We start from the raw sequence: 13665 nt of genomic DNA, 5'->3' as shown, positions 1-13665 counted from the left end.
AAAAATACTGCATGTCCAAGTTAAAGTTATTGATTTCTTTCATACACTTAATGCAGTTTAATGTCATTTGTCTCCCAAGATTTTTCTTTACTGCCTAAGCTAGTTATCGGGCTTCACAGTGATTTTCAGACTTCTTTGGCCATTGATAGGACAGTTTTGTAAAGCTATCTGAATTTCCTAAGTGAAAGGTCAGATTTGTCAACTAAGTAAAATACTTCTAATAAAATTAATTATGTCACAGAATTATAATGGTTTGTAACTCTATTAGTGTAGAGGTGAACATTCTGAAAATGTTCATAAAATCCACATTGTTATTGCAAATTGATAGAAGCATCCTCTCTCTCTCTCTCACTTTTTTTTTTCCCCCTACTGTATTTTCATTCAGCAATACCCACAAATTGTCCATTGTGCCCATTATTCTGGTATAGAATGTAGGAACCTAAAGCCTGCTTACATTATGCTTTAACATCTTATAATTGCTTATGATCTCTGTTTTATCCCTATTGCTTCTGTGAGTAGCTGTAGAGGCAAAATAATAGCAAACTAATTCACATCCATCGTATTTATTGTACTATCAATCGATGCATATTTTTCCCGTCATTTAAGTAAATTAACAATTCCAACATGAACTGTTTTGTTGTTGTTGTTTCTTTTCTTAACTATGGATTTTAACTGGTAGCAATAAATTAGTAGAGAGTTTTGTGCAGGTGTTAAAGGTGTCCTGGGGGCTGACTGCTCACTGGGTGCTGGCAATGGTGGGGGCTTCCCATGGGGGAGGCACAGCAGGGCCTAGCAGCCAGCGCCTGTCCCACCAGGAGCAGGGCAGCAGGAGGCACCGGGGCAGCCCCAGCCCTGGGCACCAGACATCTTTCTGGGAAAAGGGCCAGGCCGAGACCAGGCCGGAACATGGGCGCACTCGTGGGCTCGGATCAGTGGGACCCATAGCCAGGCAGGGCAGGGCTGTGGGGAGCTGGAGCCCAGCCCTGCTGCAGCCTCCCTGGGCTGATGTAGGGGCCTGGGCCTGGGCAGGGTGGGGGGGAGCCCCCAGGTGTGCTGAGCAGGGACAGAAAGGCCTGTGAGTGCCCTCAGGGCCTAGGCAGTAGGAAAGCTGTGCTCGTTTTTCTTTGTTCCTTTAGAAAAGATGGCATCAACAGTAACTGCGTAAATGCTGTCAATTGGAAATATAATCTAAGCCTGTAAGATTTACAAGTGAATTTATATCTAGTGTATGAACTAGTATTCATTGCTTCTGTTCTGGAATCATATTTTAAAAAATATGATATTACCTCCACAAATTTTTTAAGGAGAATATGAAATATAAAATCCTTTGCAATCAATAATCTTTAGGCCCGGTCGCGAAGGAATCAACATATAATTTACATTACAAGTACTACAAACAGCAAGAAGTATCTTTGGGCAATGAGATTTGTCTATGGAGAGCTCAGGGAAAAAGGAGACATATCTCGCCTTTAGGCTAGGCTCCTTTTATGCACACCACTACTGTCTCTCTGCTTTTCCGCTGTTCTTGCACAAACACTTACACATTCATCGTACCTGTCACAAATCCTTGCTGCTATGGGGCCTTGTGTACAGCTGTGCTGCAACTTCTTGCCCCCATATGACTCAGGAAGCAATATGGTCACTGGAGAGAGATACCAAGTAATAGTAGTATGATATTGGCATCCAGGTATCTTCCAGTGTAACACTTAAGCCAGGTCTGAATGATAAGTTTTCCCAAAACATTAATCATTTGAGACCCGACATTAAAAAATACCTGCCTTTCAGTGTTTGCCAGACTTCAGCATAAGAGAGTATCAGTAAAATCAGTAAAATGAATGAAAAAAAAAAAAGAAAAGAAAAGAAAAAAAAGTTGTACTTAGATTTCTTAATAGGTGAATGTTTAGAGCTGTAGGGTTATGTGTTGAATGGGCTGAGGAAAGGGATGGAAGGAAAGGAAGAATGACCCAGGAATTTTGGTTAGTTTTGTGGGCTGACTTGAACGCCCATCTTTTCATTACAATTTGCTGCTGCTAAGTGCAATTGCTGTTCTAGTATGTTACTGGAAAGTGATTCCTAGTCAATGAGCACTTTTGGATTATATGTGTGTACACTGCAGCTTGGGACTTCCTTGAAAAAGGGGAGAGTTTTTTTACAGATCTGGATGCCAAACAAAAGCTGGTGGATGTCTAAATGTAGAGAACATGAGGTTCCCATCACCCATCCAATATGAAAATTAATTTCTTCAGCATCCACTGGCACCATCACCAGGAGAAGAAAAACACAATGTAATACTAGTTCTTCAGAAGAAACTCTGCATCAAATCTGCAAATACAATCATTTTAGTGGTATATTGAGAAGAAATTTGTACATCTTTGGCTGTCCAACTTAGTTCCTCTAAGGGAGGAACTCAAGTAAAATTTTTATGCCACTGTATCAAGGGCTTTTCTGCTCCACCTCTTCAGTTCCACTCTATCTTTCTCCTTCTTTACTGCAGCTGGAAATAGAGGTTCAATGTAAAAATCCTCATGATTTATATTTGATTTTGCATTATTTGAAATTTAGAATAAAATTTCAATAAATTTTTAAGCTAACTCTCATGTAAGGAAAGGTTTCATTCGTTTCAAAAATGTTTTAATGGCAAAACCCTGCATGTCTGTGGCTTTGTCTTACTGTGTAGTTCTGCAATATCTTCTCAATGAGCAGACAGGATGAATTACCTAGCAGTCATTGTTAAAATACAAACTTTCAAGGTGCAGGGCCTTGACACAATGCACATTGTGTTCAGATGCTGTTTATGTTTTGTATTCTTTTGGAGTGTTACCTCTTGCATCACTGAGACAGTGCTTGGAGTTTTTTTGTTTGTTTGTTTGTTTTTTTAAAGATCTTGGAAGTGCAGGAAAAGAGTACATACAGTATTTTTTTGCTTTTTGGTTTACTTTAGATGAATATAACAAACAGTAAGCAAAAATGATGCTTACAGAGACAGAAGCAAATTCAGAGTTAAGAGGTTAGATGCTTTTATTACAATAACACTACATTTGGATCTGTTAAATAATCCAAATATCTTTGCAATGAACATCACATATTACAGTCTTTAAGTGTGTTCTGTTCTTCAAGGTTTTCAGTACATAAGAATACTAGGGAGATGATAAAGAAGGTCTGACCCTGAACTGAATGTATAGTTTATTTATTTAAATGTTTTATACTTAATATAAAAAGTAAGATACTTGCAACATCTCAGTATACAGTTAAAATTTTGGGTTTGTGCATTTGGACAATATTGATGGAGCTGGTTTCAACAGTGTGAGGCAGAGGAACAAACAGAGAAAGTAAGGAAGTGACAGTAATGAGCCCTGGGGCTGAAGCAGAGGAGAGGCACTAGAAGCTAATGACAGCAAGGTATGATTGCAGAAGGGGGAGAAATACTGCTATGCTACACATTTTATAAGTGTTTTAAAATTTTCATACAGCAAAATGTATGCATATTTACAGGCATGTGCATTTTTTAGGGATGCGCATACAAAAACATACAAAAGAGATATGTTGCTGTATAAACATTAACTTTGCATTTGTTTAGTGTCTAGAATATTAAGTGAAACTCCAGCAATGTATTCATGCAAGGTTTTTTTACTTAATTCCCAGGAAAGTGTTTGTGGATATTTTTGAGAGGAAAACAAAGTAGAATAGATATTCTGAGTTACTCAGTTTGCCAAGCTGTTCAATTTCATTCGGTGCATCTTAGGAACGTATAAAGACAAAGTGGCAAAATCCAAGAGCTTTTCAGATATAAGGAAGCAACACATTTTTTCCTCAATAGAAAGTAATTATTTAATTCAAGAATGCTTACTGGCATCAGTGTTGATTTTGCAAGTAGACAGTGAGAAAACATGTTAAATGCCATCTACAATATAAACTTAAGATCTTAGCTTGGCCCTGTCAAACTCAAGGGCAAAGCTCCAACTGAATTCACTGGAGCAGGTATGAAGTATGGGTCTAAAGTTTGAGCCAGCTTGAATGCAGGCTCATTTTTGTTGTAGCATGTGTCCTGTATACCAGTTTTCTCTACGAAAAGGGAAAAGTTCCTGAGCATCTGTTATTTTGCACTGTATTTTACTGACTGCAGGAAATTTTATTTCTACCACCAGATTAATTATTATATATTTATTTCAGTAACTTTATTCTATGTGGCTTCACATTATTATTTTGGACTTTAAGTCTGAAATTTTAGTCTCCCTGCCAATCTGCTTAACTGAATACTTATTTCTCTTATAATTTGCCTTGTCTATGTTTTTGTTATTGTTGTTGTTGTTGCTGTTGTTGTTTTTTTTTTTTTTTACTTTTTCCAAACCAAGTTCTGTTGAACAGCTTGTAAAATCTATTTTGCACTCTACATGTTGTACTATGTTGAATTAATGATTTCTTTGAGTTTCTTATATATAGTAATTCCCAAATTACTGTATTGATCCAAGACTAGATTGCTTTTGCAGTTATAGTTTTGTTTATACTAAAATATGTCTGTGCTACTATCTCCTATCTCAGTTCTTCTGTTCATTTTCTTTAGCTGGACCTACAAAAACAACAACAACAATAGTTTTCTTAAGTTTCTTTATGGCTTTAAATCAAAACAAGAAACAAGAAAGTCCACATATAACACAGTTATAAGTACATGTTCTTAGGTGCTTATTCAATTCCTATTTCTTCTCCTATTTTCTGTTTTTCAGCTAGTACCTGATCTTTTTTATTCTTTTAAACTCCTCATAGGAACTGTGTGACAAATTAAGAACCAGTTTAATAGCATTCAGTCCAATTACAGTGCTTTTAAAAAAAATGATAATTTAAAAAGAACTTACTTCCCATTTTGAAAATTGCAGCTGATCAGTCACCTGTTTTGCATCAATGGAAACCTAAAATGGGAGTGTTCCTATAACCTTGAAATCCTTATGAAATAACAGAAAAAGTGGTGCTTACTCCATTTACCTGAGAAACCAAATCCTTCACTTCTCACACATCCAAACTGTGCATTAATATGCATGGAAACTTTTGATTTTGAAAGTTGCAGGACAATGCCTGATGTGCACCATTATTTATACTACAGAATATGAGGGTTAACTGTCTGCTTTAGAAAGTAGCTGACCCAGTATTTGTCACTCAAACATAGAAATAAAACAGCTGTGTACCATAAGTTATAACACAGAACAAATTGTTATGGGCGCTGCTATATGGTCGCTGTTCCTTGAATAGGCCTCAAGGAAGTTAAACTAAAAAACCAATGAGTATTGCTTTTTAAAAATATAAGGAAAAGGAAAGAAATCAAGATTGCAAGCCTCATATTTCCTTCTTTTTTCAACCCATGAGACAAAATTGTGTGCATTAGTAAACTAACATAACTGACTGGTTAAGGGTTTTGGGAGCAAAGCATTAACTGGAAATGAGAAGCTGAATGATGTAGGAGGCAGGAGGCAGAACACACAAGAGCCTCATATGTGGGAGGATGGGAGCAGGCTGCTAGATCAGGCCCTGAAATATGGCTTTACTCATACGTTTTTTTAACTTAAGCAATGTCATATGATAGTTTTCTTGAGAAAAGAGGACTTGGACAATATCTTGGGGGGCTTGGTTATGAGTATGCAATCAAGTCTGGGCAAATATCAACAAAATATATTGTTGCTGGCAGGAAGATTGCTGCTCAGCAGGATGCTCACAGCATCTGGCTTAGTGAGATACACTAGTTCTGACATAGATGCTCTGAACAGCCCTCTGAAGGACCATATACTCCTCCATTGACTAAATAAGGAGCCAAGGGAAACAAGCTTTAAATTGTAAGAAAAAATATGGAAAAGGGAAAAATAAGTTACAATTTTTTGCAAACCCTGTACCTCACTTCCCCCTCAGAGGTTCATCTCTTCTCTTTCTTCCTTCACTGCAGCAGGGAGGCAGTGTGATACACCCTTAATTTTCATGGCACAGCAACTGCTTCTTGCTGAGTCAGTAAGATTATACTGACTTGCACATGCTAAGGATGAGAGTCCGGTTCAGTTCCTTAACCAAGTTCGCAGGGGAAATATAGCAGGTCTACAGGATCTACAGTTCTTTCTCACACTAACACTTGTGTATGAGCAGCTGTTGCAAGGCGAAATAACGTAAACTATGTAATGGGAGCAGAAATATTATAAAACTAATGGGTTTTAGCTTTATTTGCTTGAGAATTTTGCCAACATTGTTGTTGACATGTTGAATAATTTTCGCTACGTTTGAATTTTCTTTTCTTTGAAAATGTGATTGAAAATGAAAAGAACAAATAAGTACCCTTTAACATAGCTGGTACTTGGATCATTCAGTGTTTTATGTATCTATTAACTAGATGAAAATATATTACAGCTTAACTCATTCTAGAAAATGCAAGAGTAGGCAGATTCTTATTCTTAATTTAACGAATATCTCAGCATTTGGTATTGTAAAATGTTCTTAAGCGGTACATATGCTTAAAAAGAGCTTAGGGTGAGATCACAAATAAAGTCCAGCCACAAGAATATTATATGTTCCTTACAAGAATTTTGTATCTTAAAAACAAATGAACAACTGTTAGAACATTTGGATATGGCCCCCAAAATATTTATCTGCTTTTATATAATCCTTTCGGGGCCTGCAGAACCCTAAAAATTTGTATTAGTTCTTGCTTGAAAATTGCAGAAATCTGCATTATTTCATGAGTACAGTAACCCTCAGAAATACCCCTCATCTTACAAGGAACAAAACACCTTCAAAGAGGGTGATTTTTGCCATCTCCAAATAATGTATAGATTTTAATGATGTCAGACGTGCAAATTTGTTATCTGAAATATAAGCTTATAAGTTTATTTGGTTATTTATGTTTGCTGTCAAAGAGAGGTAGTTATATAGCTTTCCCAGGCCAAGGATCAAATATGAAGTTTGAATTAGTCCTAAAGTATTATAATCCTCCAAAACTGTTAGCCTCAGTTTATTACTTAGAAAATAAAATAAAATAAAACAAAATAAAACAAAATAAAATAAAACAAAATAAAATAAAATAAAATAAAATAATAAATTAAATTAAAATAAAATAAAATAAAATAATAGATAAAATAAAACAAAACAAAACAAAACAGGAGAAGAGAGAATAAGAGAGACAAAATTACATTAAGAAGACACTGGCAGGCAATTATACAGGAAACATCTTTTTCCCTTCAAACTACATAAGTTGCTCATCATTTGGCATACACTTTTTCAAGTGTTATTTAATTAAAATAAATGAGAAACATTCAAGTTAAATTTAGCATAACAAATTATATTAACCTCATGATACGTTAAGAACATATATTACAATTTCTTACACTGCTTCTGGTGGATTTATTCTATTTTGTGAACATTATTCTTTTTCTTCATATTAGAAATAGGAATATTATTGCTATTTCAACCGTCTAGGGATAAAAGAGAATGTTTGGATAAAAATATTATGTTATGTTATGTGTTTTGTGAAGTGCATACATGCAAGACATTGTCATGTTTATAACTTTGTATAGTTTTCACATATTTTAACTGGTCACATAAACTATGGGTGTATCTTCTGAACCTAGGAAAGTGGGATCTATATTCATCACACAAATAGAGGGAAGAAACAAATCCACAGGGTTATTATCTGGACTACCAATCAGATTTTTATTCATTAATGTTGGTCAAATATTTCCAAAATATTTATAAATTGTTTTCATATAAACAATATAATGATTTAGTTTTATCTATCTGTGAAAAGTGATTTGGATGTGGGAAAAAAACATCAGAGTTGCTAAAGAACAAAACAAAAAAGTAGATAACCGCTATGACAAAAATATTTGTATTTGATTTAAATTTGAATTTTTGGGCAACATAATTTATATGGAATGCAAAAACATGCCTAAAACTAATAAACATATTACATTTTAATATATGTAGTACAAGCTGATTTCGATTAACTGGTTGTAACATTTGTCTTAATGCCTTCAAATGGCTTAAGGTTTCTAGATGGTAAACCAAGAGGTGGGTACTTTCATTGGTTAGTACACTGTGGAAGGCTTTTTAGGAAGGCTGTAAAGATGCTTTTCTTTCCCCAATGGTTATGTATACAACTTAGAGATTTAATCCAGAGGACTTAATTCAGCTGCTGCCTAAAATTTTGGTAGATATTTTGAGCCTGAGTGAAATAGATTGTGAAAAAAGTAAAAGAGGTCACTCAGCATCTCAATTCTTAAAAAAAAAAAAAAAAAAAGTCTATCACTTCAGAAGGTACAATTTTAAAGGCAGTTGAGCATTCACCAACCATCAGGAAACAAACTAAAATACACAGAGAACTCATGTATCTTTAAAACTTTAGGACAGTCATGTAAGGGTTGCCTGTGCTATGCAATAGAACATGATGCAATGATGTTCCAAGGTAAAGAAAATGTAAATGCCACACAGTGCACACAGGTTCTCTAAAACTTCTTCCTGCATTTTCTCCTTTTCTGTAAATTTTTATTTCTCTGAAATTAAAAGTATTACCTGGTAATACTCATGAAGGGATAAAATATCCACTGTTTAACACACTGAAACAGACCTAGTGAAAGAAAGACACAATAAATATAGAAATGATTTACCATAGGAAAAGGTGAATTAGGCAAAAAATGTTTTGGCCATTTTGGAAACCCACAGTAGATGGTCTCCTTGAACCCTGAACACATTCATGAAAAGTGCATGTCCATATGCAAAAGTAGATATGGCAGAAAAACAATTGCATGAAACCTGTGCCTATCTGCCCTTCCTCTGGTATGTGACAATACGTTAAAAACAGGTATCTTTGAACACACTGTGCAAAACTATGACTAATGAAAAAACAGAGAAGAACAGAGAACAGTAGCAAAGCAAATGAACAATAAGAATATCTATATCGTCTAAATCTACTAAAACTTCTTTTCTCAATAACTGCAATTAAAAGTGAAAAAGTGGGTGTTAACAAGCTGCAGGGACATAGTTGGGGTAAAGAGGAGAAAGCTGAGCTAAGTTTTTTCTGGGTATTTAGGAAGATGATAGGATGCTTTCAAAGAGAGGTAATGTAAGACTAGGTGAATATTTTGTTTCATAAATGAAATGTCTCCAAACATCTAAGCATCAGTTGAAGAACGCATATAAAATAGCAATTTCTTGCTAATAAATATGAGTCTCTGGAAAACAATGTTTCAACCATTTCCTTTCTTTTTAAGAAAGGTTTGAAACATTGATGTTACTTCTGCGGATATCTTGTGAAAGATATCAGTTATTTGAATAGTTTATCATCTAGGGAATTCACATATTTGTGGAATCGCTTTATTAGTTTTCTAGCTATTTTTGTCATTTCGGTTTCCAAGTTGCCAAAGTCTACATTTATAGCAAAGATGATCAATTAATAAGATAATCACTGCTGCTGTGGCTCATGGAAGACTTATAGTCATCCTCCTCAAAGATTTGATTTCTCACAGTTATATAAAAACACACAAAAATAGTGAAAATGTGGGTAAACCCTTACAGTATTTGTTAGAAATCAGACATTTTTTTTTCCAACACATCAAGATGTTAAAAAATGCCTTAAAATTATTTTGATGCTATACTAATATCTGAAGTTCTCCCTCAGTGTTCTATAAATGCATAGTAGGAGAATTTCTTCCTGAACAGCTGGAAGAGAAAGACAGAATGATAGGGGGCTGGGGGGCAGAGGTGACAACAGAGAGGAAGAAAGGAAGGGCAGACAGATGGAAGAGGGGGGAAACAAAGATCTGAAGTTTGAATTTTCCAAATTCACATAGCAAATGAAAGTAGAGATAAGGAGGATTTGCAAACAACCTGTATATTCATTAGGACAAGCTATCTGTGATATTGGATAAGTCAAGGGAATTTCCAAACATCTGTATTGACTTTGCTTGTTTGTTTAAGGAAATATTTTAGGGAGTAAAATCTCCCTAGTGCAGCTGATACTTTAGTGATCAGGAGAGTGATCAAACTGCACAGCAAGAAAATATAACATCTTAAAGTTCAGTTACTAAAATTTCAGATCTGTTATTAAAATTTCAGAATAAATACTGAACATACAGAGAGCATGAGCTATCCTTCTGGCAATGCTGGTTTTCTAAAGAAAGCAGCCCAGTAAATTTCAATATTTTCTGAATGGTGACTAGAACACTTGTGAAATTGGGGGCCATTTTGGAAACTAGTCTCTTTCTGTGGCATAATGTTTATCTTGGAGATTAAACATAGCTACAGAAATCTTTACAGCCAGAAAAAAGCATAGGTGCAGAAAACTAATGTAATGGTTGCTCAGAAAATGTTCAATAAACACAAAAACCTATAAGCAGAAATCTCCAAAAAATATATAAATGCACGGATTTATTTTCAACAAAGAAAAAAAATGTATCATTTACTAAGTACTATTTACAGTAGTAGACTATTATACCTAACTTATAGCATTACTTACTTGAATTAGTCAAAATATAAAATAAATATAAAAATTAAAGCAAACTGCAGTCAATAAGGTTAAAATCATGTTGTGGTGTCTTTCAAGCCTGAAAATATTAACACAGCCTTCATTTCCACAATTGATCTCATATCTAATAACTATTATCAGAAATAAGCCCATGCTGCCCAGTCTTTTTCTTGCTTACAAGATGGGACCTAAGTAGCCAACTATTTTCTGCAATAAAATTATGTTCATAGTCCCTATCCATGCCACTGTAAGTACACAATCAGTTTACATCAGCACAAAAGACAATTTGCTCTGTCTTTTGAAGGCTTTTTTGAAGCTGCTCTAAAGATCAAGCTTGTTCAGAGAGAACCCAAACATTGCTGGAGGATGTTTCTCACTGTGTGAAACCCATGTGCATTAGCATGTCTCTTGGCTCAAGACATTGAATACACTGCTTGAGACATCTTTTTGGATGTGAAGTGAGCTTTCAAAAAGACACAGCAATACTGAATGGACATGGCTGCTTCCAAAACTTCTGAAAGAACAGGGTGGTCATAGTCCTTCCTCTCCCAAATGCAAGCCTGTGTCAATCTGACACTTTACCAGACAAACTGAAGCTCCTTTTCACAATTAGGTAGCCATGGATGTGTATGATTTTATCTTGCCCTATCACTATTGTAGCTTAAATACTTGCTGTTCTAATCATAGTAAGTTAGATGGAAAATGTGTGTAAATAGGGAAAACATTTGTCACAGAAATACTTTCTGAGATCAACATTCAGAAGAGGAACTTTTGCTCTGAACTTAACTTGCTTATTAGCGTTAGCCTAGAATATTTTGTTTTTAACCATCTTACTGCAGTTGATATTTGTAATGTGCTTAGCCTTACATTTCTGTCTTTCCTGTCACAGCTACAGCTTACATTATACCCTGCAGATGTACTATGTCTTTTCCTGCTGATGTATAACGCTATATGAAATTGTGATTATCACCTAAATATACAAGTAACAGAAACTTTTTTTTCTCTCTCTGTCTCTTTTTTTTTAAATGCAATAGCATTTGCTCCAGTTTCTAATCTTATGTACCACTTTCTCCTCCTTCAGAACCAAGATGGCAATTCTCATCTTGAATAGCTTTTAAATTGCTCATAGCAATCAATGACAACTGAGGCATCACTAAAGAATTTCTTTTATCTCCAAGCTCCAATTTAGATCAGTCATTAAGCTTGAGTAAGCTTGAGCTGTCAGAACATTGTCCCTCATCACATGCACTAAGCACAAAAAGTCAGCTTCAAAATCAAATTTGTTCTATCTCTTACTACATTTTGTAATGGTCTAGTATGAACAATAAACTTTACTGAAATAGTACTGTCAATCTTTAGAACTCAGATAACTATATGGTCTTTTTATCTAAGGAAGGTTGTTATACCTCAAATATGATCCACACTAAATCATTTCTTTATATTTCTTCTTTTATATTGTTTGATCTTGTTAGTGATGTATACTAAATTCCTGTGTAGTGCCATATTTTTGTTGAAAATAATACATAAAAGTGAAATGAAGGCAGAAATGCAAATATCAGAAGGAAAATATCTAAGTATTAAAATATCTGATATATCAAACATATAAAGACCCATAGATATTCTTCTGCAATATCTCCTTATAAGAAGTCTTTGCTTCAGCTAGTCTTATAAGTGTCAATTTCAAATGTCTGCTTAGGCTATATTTCTCTTTTTATGCTGGTAGACCTTTTCAACTGTCTCTTAAAATAAACCCTGGAAATTTTTGAATTCTTTACATCCACCTGAGCAGATGAAAGGTGAAAACAAAAATATGTCCTGAACAGGTTGCTTGTTAGACTTTCTGAGAGTGATCTGCTTTTCTGGTTAAGGCCTTGTTTGAGCAAAATGCTGTAAAAGCTCTGTGATTTATGGTATATAAATACTGCAATCTGCTTCAAATGAAATTATTTACGTGCTTTAGGTTGTGTCAGCATTTTGATGAGGCTCTAAAAGCAGAACAACCAAGACAACAATGTCTAATGATGTTTTTTATTGCATCAAGTGAATGGTAAGCTTTGGTGTGTTAACCTTGGCCAGCTGCCATACCCCTACCCAGCTGCTCACTTACTACCCCTCCACAACAGGCAGAGGGAGAAAATCATAGAATCATAGAATGGCTCAAGTTGTAACAAACCTTAAAGATCATCTAGTTCCAACCCCCCTGCTATGGGCAGGGATGCCACGCACCAGATTAGGTAGCCCAGGGCCTTGTCCAACCTGGTCGTGAACACCTCCATGGATGGGGCATCCACAAATTCTTTGGGCAAAATAAGATGAAAAAGCTTAATGATGAGATAAAGACAGGGAGATCACTTGCCAGTTACCATCACAGGCAAAACAGACTTGACCTGGAAAAAAATATTTGATTGCCAATTAAAATATATTTGGATAGTGAGAAACAAAAACAAAATAAAACAAAACCTTTCCCCCTACCTTTTCTCCAGGGTCCACTTCACTTCTTCATTCCCAATTCCTCGACCCACCCACTCTGAGCAGTGCGGTGTTTTACAGTCAGTTCATAACAGTTCCTCTCTGATGCTGCTTTGTCTTCATACTTTTCCCCTGATTCAGAGTTGGTCCTCTCCCTGAGCTGCAGTCTTTCAGGAAAAAATCTACTCCAGCATGAGTTCTCAATGTGGAGCTCCTTCAAGGAAATATTCAACTGCTCCAACATGGGATCTTCCAATGGGATGCAGGGTAATCTCAGTTTCAGCATCTGGAGTACCTCCTCCTCCTCCTTCTTCATTGGTCTTAGTGTTCATACTAGTTTCTCACATTTTTTCCTCACTTTTCTGCATGTCCAGCATTTTTGCTCTTTCTTAAATATGATTTTACATAGGCACTATGCTCCTGGCTGATGGGCTCAGCTATGCCTTGTGGTGGGTCCATAGTGGAGCCAGCTGGGGCCAGCAGTGTCTTGTAGATGCCCCTGACATCTTCCCACAAGGTCCCACTCTTCCCCTGCAGTCCACCCTGCTACCAAAATCTTGGTGTGGACACCCAGTACATAACCCCAAACCCCCTTCTGTGATTGGTGACTGTGCAGGTTCTCAGTTCCATAGGTCAGAGCTGGTAGCGGACATGGGAGTAGCTCACCCAGGAGTCTCTCCATCAGAGCATCTTACTCTTAATATTGCAGT

General features: G+C 35.8%; 1 protein-coding gene across 1 annotated transcript in view; it reads right to left on the bottom strand.

The window, feature by feature from the left end:
* NOVA1 (NOVA alternative splicing regulator 1) overlaps nt 1-13019 on the bottom strand; it is a 193314-nt gene extending 180295 nt beyond the window's left edge. The window contains exon 1 of the mRNA XM_035552167.2: nt 12959-13019. The gene's annotated coding sequence lies outside the window, so the exon portion shown is untranslated. The remainder of the gene's footprint in view (nt 1-12958) is intronic.
* Between the last annotated feature and the right edge of the window lie 646 nt (nt 13020-13665).

This window comes from Cygnus atratus, chromosome 5 (genome assembly GCF_013377495.2).
Source record: "Cygnus atratus isolate AKBS03 ecotype Queensland, Australia chromosome 5, CAtr_DNAZoo_HiC_assembly, whole genome shotgun sequence".
Classification (NCBI taxonomy): domain Eukaryota; kingdom Metazoa; phylum Chordata; class Aves; order Anseriformes; family Anatidae; genus Cygnus; species Cygnus atratus.
The sequence above is the reverse complement of the archived record's forward strand: the minus strand, read 5'-3'. Positions and strand labels throughout refer to the sequence as shown.